Source organism: Oncorhynchus masou, chromosome 29 (assembly GCF_036934945.1).
Source record: "Oncorhynchus masou masou isolate Uvic2021 chromosome 29, UVic_Omas_1.1, whole genome shotgun sequence".
NCBI lineage: Eukaryota > Metazoa > Chordata > Actinopteri > Salmoniformes > Salmonidae > Oncorhynchus > Oncorhynchus masou.
This window is the reverse complement of record NC_088240.1, coordinates 17,341,105-17,350,690: the sequence shown is the minus strand read 5'-3', so window position 1 is coordinate 17,350,690 and position 9,586 is coordinate 17,341,105. Positions and strand designations below refer to the sequence as shown.

Genomic DNA, 9,586 nt, shown 5'->3' with positions numbered 1-9,586 from the left:
TGTTAAATTTAGCCATTAACTCCATATTTTTAAGGTTAGGGTTAAATTTAGGCGTTAACTCCACATTTTTAAGGTTAGGGTTAAATTTAGGCGTTAACTCCACATTTTTTACCTCTTAAGGATCCCGCCCATTTTTTTTTTTTTGTTGCCTAAAATGTAGATTCAAATATGAAAATCTAACTGCCTTTAGCTCAGGACCTGAAGCAAGGATATGCGTATTATTGGCACCATTTGAAAGGAAACACTTTGAAGTTTGTGAAAATGTGAATGTAGGAGAATATAACACAAAAGATCTGGTAAAAGCTAATACAAAGAAAAAACCATCATCTTTGAAATGCAAGAGAAAGGCCATAATGTATTATTCCAACCCAGGTGCAATCTATATTTTGGCCACTAGATGGCAGCAGTATGTGCCAATGTTTGAGACTGATCCAATGAACCATTGCATTTCTATTAAAAATGTATCAATTCTGCCCAAATGTGACTAATATGTTTATTAGTAACTTTCATTTTCAAAATTGTGCGCTCTCCTCAAACAATAGCATGGCATTCTTTCACTACAATAGCTACAGTAAATTAGACTGTGTAGTTATATTAACAATAATTTGATCTTTCTGCCAATATCAGATATGTCTATGTCCTGGGAAATGTTCTTGTTATTTACAACCTCATGCTAATCGCATTAGCCTACGTTAGCTCAACATTAGCTCATACCGAATACGTTTTTAAGGTTAGGGTTAAGTTCAGGCATTATCTCCTAAATCTTAACTTTAGGTATTAACTCTGAATGTTAAGGGTTAAGGTTTGGAATATTATAAAAAAGAAAAATATTTACACTAAAATCTTAAAAACAACTTTTTATTGCTGGATTCGAATATGCAACCTTTGTTTCCAGAGGCAGGTGCTCACAGCTCTCACAGTTGCCTCTAGTGGCTAGTTTCCACATCATCTCTTTTGTTCTGTGTATTTTGTTCTGTGTCTGTTTTGCTCTGTGTTTGTGTTCTGTGTGTTTTTTCTGTGTGTTTTGTTCTCTGTATTTTTTTGCTTTGTGTGTTTTGTTCCATGAATTTGGGTATTTAGCTAGAAAACATTGAACAGGACAAGAATATGTCAAAAACAACAATTAGACCAAAATGCACATAGACCTTATTGTCCCAAGCTGTGGAAGTTGAGTCAGGTGTGCTCGTCTGGTGCTACAACAACAAAGCTTGCCGTTTCTCTATGACACTTAGCGCAGGCACAGTTAGCTGAGCCTCAATTGAAGCTGACTTCTCCTCCCCTGTTCTGACTCACCCCCATCTCCCCTACCCCTGCTCTAGGACAGGACAGAAATTATAAGGGGGAGGAGCGGGGATTTTGGGGAGGTGGGGGGGGGGGGTTGCACCTCTCAGAAAGGATCGGTGGGGGTCTGACAGAGAGAGAGAGGGAGGAGTAAAAGAGAGGTGGGAGAAAGAGGAAAACAAAACGGCATAGTTTCCATAGCAACGGGGGAATGGCTGAATGAATGACATCACAGTGACGGGGAGGTGAAAGAGAGTGATTGATTCGGTGGAAGAGTGTGGGAGGCGGCGTTCCGTTCGCTTGGCGAATAGACACGTTCTCTCTCATTCCTCCATCCCTTGTTCCCCGTGGACGGGCTCCTCCATCCCTTGTTCCCCGTGGACGGGCTCCTCCATCCCTTGTTCCCCGTGGACGGGCTCCTCCGGTAGGGATCTTTTTCTTCCTCTCTTTCTTTATTTTCCTGTAAATGTTGCTTTCTTTCTAAGATCATGTTGGTGGAATAGTGGAGGGGTTTTCTGTCTGTCTTTTTCTCTTCTTTCTCTCTTTGGAGAGAGTGTTTGGGAGAGAGAGAGAGTGAGAGAGAGTGAGAGAGAGACAGAGAGTGAATGAGAGAGTGAGTGAGAGAGTCAGAGAGAGAGTCAGAGAGAGAGTGAGAGTGAGTGAGAGAGTCAGAGAGAGAGAGAGTGAGAGTCAGAGAGTGAGTGAGAGAGTCAGAGAGAGAGTGAGAGTGAGTGAGAGAGTCAGAGAGAGTGAGTGAGAGAGTGAGACAGAGTGAGAGTCAGAGAGAGAGAGTCAGAGAGAGTCAGAGAGAGAGAGAGTGAGTGAGTGAGAGAGTCAGAGAGAGAGAGTGAGTGAGAGAGTCAGAGAGAGAGAGAGAGTGAGTGAGTGAGTGAGTCAGAGAGAGAGAAAGAGCGTAGGAGAGAGCATGTGTGTGTGTGTGTTAGTGTTCTAATAGTCTGAACTGTGTGTGTGTGTGTGTGCGTGCTCCCGGCTTTAGGGAATGAAAGGACAGGCAGATGTGCGGTGCAGTTGTCATGGTTCTAAATATACCATCAAATGCTAAGGCTCTGTGTGGCAAGGGGTGTAAAATTAACATGATGAATGTGTGGAAAAGGGATTATATTCTCTCCTCTTGTACTGGCTGTTGGAAGAATCATGAGAAGGTCATCACAAGTAACATCTGTATAAAGGCTGTCCTTGTGTTGGAATGACTCTGATTGTGTGCACACGTGTGTGTGTGTGAAACCATGTTTGGCAAATCATCCCACCATCATTTCTAATAAACCTGACAGATACATAGACACACAGATCAGTGCAATAATGTCTGTCAGCAAGATCCCTCATTAGAGTTGAAAATGGGGTCAAATAGAGCTGGTTTACTGATGCTTTGATGCAACCCTCTGACTTTCAGCAACAACCCCACAATGAGAGCTGGAGTTACTGTTTTCACATACAGCAGCGGGTCCCAAACTAGGGGTTGTGACCCCATGTGCGGTCGCCTGATATGAAAATGGGGTCGCGGGAGAATGTAAAAAATTCTGGTAAAAGAAAATACTAATATAATAATACATATATTATCATATTATAATATCATTTTTGTCTCTCTAAATCATTGTAATGTTGTTAACCTTATTGTTATTGAAATCAAAAGAGCACCCTTCGATCATGGAAAAAAGCTGCACTTGACCGCTGCACTTGAGTCATTCCCACAGTGAATGGCTAGGCGCCGTACGCTATCAAACCACAAACTACTGCAAAAACTTTGATATTACCGGCCGCAATTGATATGGTGAAAACAATGTGTTGGGGACGCAGAGGCATAGAATCTCACATCAGATAATACTGTGAGACTAGGAATTGATTCTGTAGCTAGCAATCAAGAGGAAACTGACTGAAGACTCAAAACCCCCCACCTTATGATCTTCAAATGGATGTTAGCTGTGAGGCCCGAAATGCCCATCCATTGACTTTACCATATCTGGAAGAACTTGACTGGCCTGCACAGAGTCCTAACCTCAACCCCATCAAACACCTTTGGGATGAATTGGAACGCTGACTGCGAGCCTGTCCTAATCGCCCAACCTCACGAATGCTCTTGTGGCTGAATGGAAGCAAGTCCCCGCAGCAATGTTCCAACATCTAGTGGAATGCCTTCCCAGCAGAATGGAAGCTGTTATAGCAGCAGGGGCACCTGTTATAGCAGGGGGGACCAACTCCATATTAATGCCCATGATTTTGAAATGAGATGTTCGACAAACAGGTGCCCACATACTTTTGGTCATGTAGTGTATTTGGGAAACTGAACAAACTGAACACAAGCATGCAAACACAAAACCATTATGCAGATGAGTGACCAAATCAGCTAAATTCATTTGACAGGTATCCTGGCTCAGTTGACGTGTCTATAATCGAACAACTGATCGAGCTGACGTGTCCGAATGCTGCAGACAAAGCAGCTATGGGTCACAATAGAGGAGTTCTGGTTCCTGACTCAAAGGGAGAACTGCATTAAAACTCATGGTACGCTGATTCAGTGCTCTCGTCTGCATTAAAAACAAATATCCATCCATGTTGGATGTGACAGGAGAGATGAGGTGTGCACTGTCGACCACGACCCCAGCAACATGCATCAAGCCTCACCTATCTCATTAGTGGTGGTGAGGTAAGAGACATTACGTCAGACTTATTTGCAATTGACTATCATAGCCCCACATTAAAAGTATATGATAGTGAGTTGCGAATACAATCAGAAACACTGTTAGAATTTTGGAGTCAATTTTACTGTAAAAAATAATATATGTTTCTAAACACTACATTAATGTGGATGCAAACATGATTATGGAACAGTCCTGAAGGAATCGTGAATAATGATGGGTGACAAAATTATAGATGCACAAATATCATTACCCCCAAGACATGCGAACCTCTCACCATTACAATGAGGAGGTTAGCATTTTTTTTTTTTGGGGGGGGGGGGCATGATAACAGAGTGTCTAACTTTTTGGCACAAGATAATCTGAAACATAACCAAAACAAACAGCAAATGCATCAAACAAGTTTGTAGAGTCACAATGAGGTCAGCAGGGCAGGACAGAGGAGAGAATTTGGCATGTGTGTGTATGCGTTCGTGTGTTCGTGTGTTTGTGTGTTCGTGTGTATGTTCGTGTGTTTGTGTGTTCGTGTGTGTCCTCCCTGCTGGTGGAGTCATCTGGTCTGCATGGTTGCGGTCAGATGGACCCTCTGTCCCTCACACACACACACACGCACGCACGCACGCACGCACACACGCACACACACACACACACACACACACACACACACACACACACACACACACACACACACACACCAGTGCAGTCAAGCTTCTAATAGAAATGTGCTGCACGTTTGTGCTGTTGGTAAATGTGTCTGTGTGTACGTGTGCGTGTGTTTGTGTGCATGCACTTGTGTGTGTGTGTAGAGTGTGTTAACCAAGGAAAAGTTATATGTTTAGGTGCCTGTAAAGCTTTGTTCTCTGTGATTCACAGCACAATTTGGACAAAGTCCTGGTATTAAAGACGAAAGTCATAGACTAAAGTAATTTAGTATCCCACAGATCAGTTGGCTCTACAGATCTCTCCCTCACTCTCACGACCCCCCTCTCCCCCTCTCCTTCTCCCCCTGTCCCTCTGTTCAGTTTTCCATGAACAGCTCTACTCTGATAACTGAGTGAGCAGGGGTCTGGGTCTGGGATGGGGGAAGTTTTGTTAATGTTATGGCCGCAGTAACAACTGGCATAGTGGCCACACAGCATAACCAGAATCATCTGCCTTCCTGTGAGGCGAGATGTGGGAGTATGTTAAAGTTTGCTTGTGAGTTTCTCTTTTAGCCAGTGTGAGTGGGGATATGTGGGTTTGTGTTAGCGTTTACTAATGAGTCTATGTTCGTACATTCTGAGTCAGTGTGTATTTCATTGTGAGAGTGTGTGTCTATCTCTCTCTCTGTGTGTGTCCATTGCATTGTCTGGCAGGTCATTGTATTGTCTGGTTGATTATTGTATTGTCTAGCTGGTCATTGTATTATCTGGCTGGTCATTGCATTGTCTGACTGGTCATTGTATTGTCTGGCTGATTATTGTATTGTCTGGCTGGTCATTGTATTGTCTGGCTGGTCATTGTATTGTCTGGCTGTTGTTCATTGTATTGTCTGGCTGTTGTTCATTGTATTGTCTGGCTGGTCATTGTATTGTCTGGATGGTCATTGTATTGTCTGGTTGTTGTTCAATGTATTGTCTGGCAGGTCATTGTATTGTCTGGCTGGTCATTGTATTGTCTGGCTGGTCATTGTATTGTCTGACTGGTCATTGTATTGTCTGGCTGGTCATTGTATTGTCTGACTGGTCATTGTATTGTCTGGCTGGTCATTGTATTGTCTGGCTGGTCATTGTATTGTCTGGTTGTTGTTCATTGTATTTTCTGGCTGGTCATTGTATTTTCTGGCTGGTCATTGTATTGTCTGGCTGGTCATTGTATTGTCTGGTTGTTGTTCAATGTATTGTCTGGCTGGTCATTGTATTGTCTGGCTGGTCATTGTATTGTCTGGTTATTGTTCATTGTATTGTCTCATTGGTCATTGTATTGCCTGGCTGGTCATTGTATTGTCTGGCTGGTCATTGTATTGTCTGGCTGGTCATTGTATTGTCTGGTTGTTGTTCATTGTATTGTCTGGCTGGTCATTGTATTGTCTGGCTGGTCATTGTATTGTCTGGCTGGTCATTGTATTGTCTGGCTGGTCATTGTATTGTCTGGCTGGTCATTGTATTGTCTGGTTGTTGTTCATTGTATTGTCTGGCTGGTCATTGTATTGTCTGGTTGTTGTTCATTGTAGTGTCTGGCTGGTCATTGTAGTGTCTGGCTGGTCATTGTATTGTCTGGTTGTTGTTCATTGTATTGTCTGGCTGGTCATTTTAGTGTCTGGCTGGTCAGGGGTGGTGAGAGGGAGGAGAAAAGACTGGAGGAAGGAAAAGGAAAGATGGAGAGAGAAAGACCAGTAGTTACAGTGGCTACTGCTCAAAAGTGATTCACTCCCCTGGCCTTTTCTCCATTTTTTTCCTCTCTTTCTTACATTCTCTCACTTTTTTTCTCCCCTCTCCCTCTTACCTCTACCACCCAATCTTGACTCTCTCTCTCTCTCTCTCTCTCTCTCTCTCTCTCTCTCTCTCTCTCTCTCTCTCTCTCTCTCTCTCTCTCTCTCTCTCTCTCTCTCTCTCTCTCTCTCTCTCTCTCTCTCTCTCTCTCTCTCTCTCTCTCTCTCTCTCTCTCTCTCTCTCTCTCTCTCTCTCTCTCTCTCTCTCTCTCTCTCTCTCTCTCTCTCTCTCTCTCTCTCTCTCTCTCTCTCTCTCTCTCTCTCTCTCTCTCTCTCTCTCTCTCTCTCTCTCTCTCTCTCTCTCTCTCTCTCTCTCTCTCTCTCTCTCTCTCTCTCTCTCTCTCTCTCTCTCTCTCTCTCTCTCTCAGCCATCAGTGTTAATGAGCTGAATCATTCTTCTCTCTGTCATTATGTGCTCTGCTGCAGTCTCTCTTGGGTCCTACACTACAGATGGCCTATTTCTGATCCTGCTAGGCAGATTGGCATTGGGAACATTAGGAAATTATCGACTCAATCTCTTTTAGTTGGTTTGGATTTGGATATCAGAGATACTGTTTGGAAACTGTTTGGTTTCTATTGCTATTTAGTTAACAGTGGGATTTATCTTGCTAAACGTGACACAGTCAGCCTCAGATTCCCAATGAAGTTTTGGTTTTCAGTTCACCTCTGACCATAGACTTTTAGTCCCTGACTGTAGCTGATCATTGTCTCCTCATTGTGTGGTGGTCTCATGAAACATTCAGCATCCATACTGGAGTGGAGTGGAGCTGTAGCGGGGAGCATGAGTCTGCCTGCCATTGGCAGCAGCCTGTCAGCCTGCAGACTCATATCTGTCTGTATGTCTGTCTGTCTGTCTGTCTGTCTGTCTGTCTGTCTGTCTGTCTGTCTGCCTGCCATTGGCAGCAGCCTGTCAGCCTGCAGACTCATATCTGTCTGTCCGTCCGTCCGTCCTTGGTAGCAGCCTGCCAGTCTGCAGACTCCTAGCTGTCTACATGGACAGAAACACTCAGCTTATTTGGTTCCTCTGACGCCATACTGGAGACTGGCAGACTGGCACATAGTGACAAGTGGGAGGGCACTTTCCTGGAGCACTTTATCAGACTGGAGTTACTGTATGGTATGTGTGTGTGGGCAGCGGGTTGGTTTGTGTGTGTGTGGGCAGGGGGTTGGTTTGTGTGTGTGGGGGCAGGGGGTTGGCTTGTGTGTTGGTTTGTGTGTGTGCGGGCAGGGGGCTGGTTTGTGTGTGTGTGGGCAGGGGGTTGGTTTGTGTGTGTGGGGGCAGGGGGCTGGTTTGTGTGTGGGCAGGGGGTTGGTTTGTGTGTGCGGGGGCAGGGGGCTGGTTTGTGTTTGTGTGGGCAGGGGGTTGGTTTGTGTGTGTGGGGGCAGGGGTTGGTTTGTGTGTTTTGGGGCAGGGGGTTGGTTTGTGTGTGTGTGGGCATGGGGTTAGTTTGTGTGTGTGGGTGCAGGGGTTTGGTTTGTGTGTGTGGGGGCAGGGGGTTGGTTTGTGTGTTTGGGGGCAGGGGGTTGGTTTGTGTGTGTGTGTGTGGGCAGGGGGTTGGTTTATGTGTGTGTGGGCAGGGGGTTAGTTTGTGTGTGTGTGGGCAGGTGGTTGGTTTGTGTGTATATGCATGCGTACATGTGTTGGGTGTGTATATTTGCATGTCTGTGCGAATTCTTAGGTGCTAGTTTGTCGATGAATAAATATGAGTGCGTGTGTGCGAACATGTGCGTGCGTGTGTGCCTTTTCTCTACATTTTGACATTAACAGTCTATCCTGTCTGAACTGGGTCAATATCAGTAGAAGCTTTTGTGTAGTAGTATGCCTGTGTTCCATGAGTAATACCTCCAGTTCAGTGGAACCCATGGCTGAGCTGCTCTTTTAGAGGGGTGATTATGTGATTAAAGGTTGCAATCCAGGGTGATAGGGAGATTAAACGAATCACACACACACACACACACACACACACACACACACACACACACACACACACACACACACACCTGTGGATTTAGACCAGGTACAGTATCAGTATATGTGTGGGTGTGTGTTTGGGTGGTGTGTGTGCATGCAAGCGAGCCTGTGACTACGTGTGTGAATGTTACCGTGTGTGTATGCCGCATGTGCTTGTGTGTGTCTGTGCGTGCAAGTGTGTATTAGTGTGTGTATTCTAGCTTGGCTCTGTCTCTTGTCAAAAGGTGTGGGCAGTTGGTGCTTTGCTGGAGCCTGTTTCTCAGAGAAGAGCAAATGGAGCGAGTTAGATGGAGTTGGGCAGGAGCTCACTGGAGCTGAGTACAAGAACCTAACATTTCTGACTGATTGAGCTCCTGTTCCTCTTATAGAATATTAGCTCCAAAATACCATTCTCTGATACAAAACCACTCTCCCCCTCGTCTCAGCCCAGGGAAAAATGTCCATTCTTTAGTGGGTTCTCTCATGCTTATACAGTATAGACCCTCCAGAACAAATGACAGAATGTGGCGCTTGAAAAGGATAAATGGTTATAGGCTGATTGTGTGAATTCTACTGTAGGGATGGTGTGCAGCTGGCGGATGAGGGCAAATATGTCTTCCTTGAGAGTTGGATAGCTATCTGTGTCTGGTCGCTCCACCGTTCTCTCCTCCGTAGTAGCAAGACGCGCGCACTAGTACACCGTCGCTTGACAGTGTGTGTGTGCATTTATTTATCTTGTTAGGTAAAAAAAAAGGTCAAAAGTCAAAGATGAATTTTATCACATAGCTAACCTAGTTAGCAAGCATGCCGTTTTCTTTTGACTGTGCACATGTCGTGCAAGCAAGCAATGATCACTCTGATGTTGCTGTTTTACCTGGATGTTTTGTGTGCAACCCGCACTCCTGCTACTTTTACTTGTGGATGGCGACAAGTTTTTGGGAACTCATTGAAAAGTTACTTAAAACTGTGTTGATCCGTCAGAGCACATTTAGATTTTAATGACAAGAAGACAATAACATTGACAGGAGTGTGCTGAATGAATGCATAAGGTAAGGGATCACGTTTGTGAACATGTATTATAAATGAGCATCGTGGCAGTTTTCCCAAAGTGTATCTGACTGGCTAGAATAGCAGCTGAGGACTTTTACTAGCTTACTTGTTTGTGCTCTGATTAAATGCAAGTGTCCAGGTCACTCCTGCATTGAACATTACACACACACACACACACAC

General features: G+C 44.6%; 1 protein-coding gene across 1 annotated transcript in view; it reads left to right on the top strand.

The window, feature by feature from the left end:
* Positions 1-1,625: 1,625 nt before the first annotated feature.
* LOC135519092 (unconventional myosin-XVI-like) overlaps positions 1,626-9,586 on the top strand; it is a 290,319-nt gene continuing 282,358 nt past the window's right edge. Inside the window, 1 exon segment of the mRNA XM_064944150.1 lies at positions 1,626-1,705. The gene's annotated coding sequence lies outside the window, so the exon portion shown is untranslated.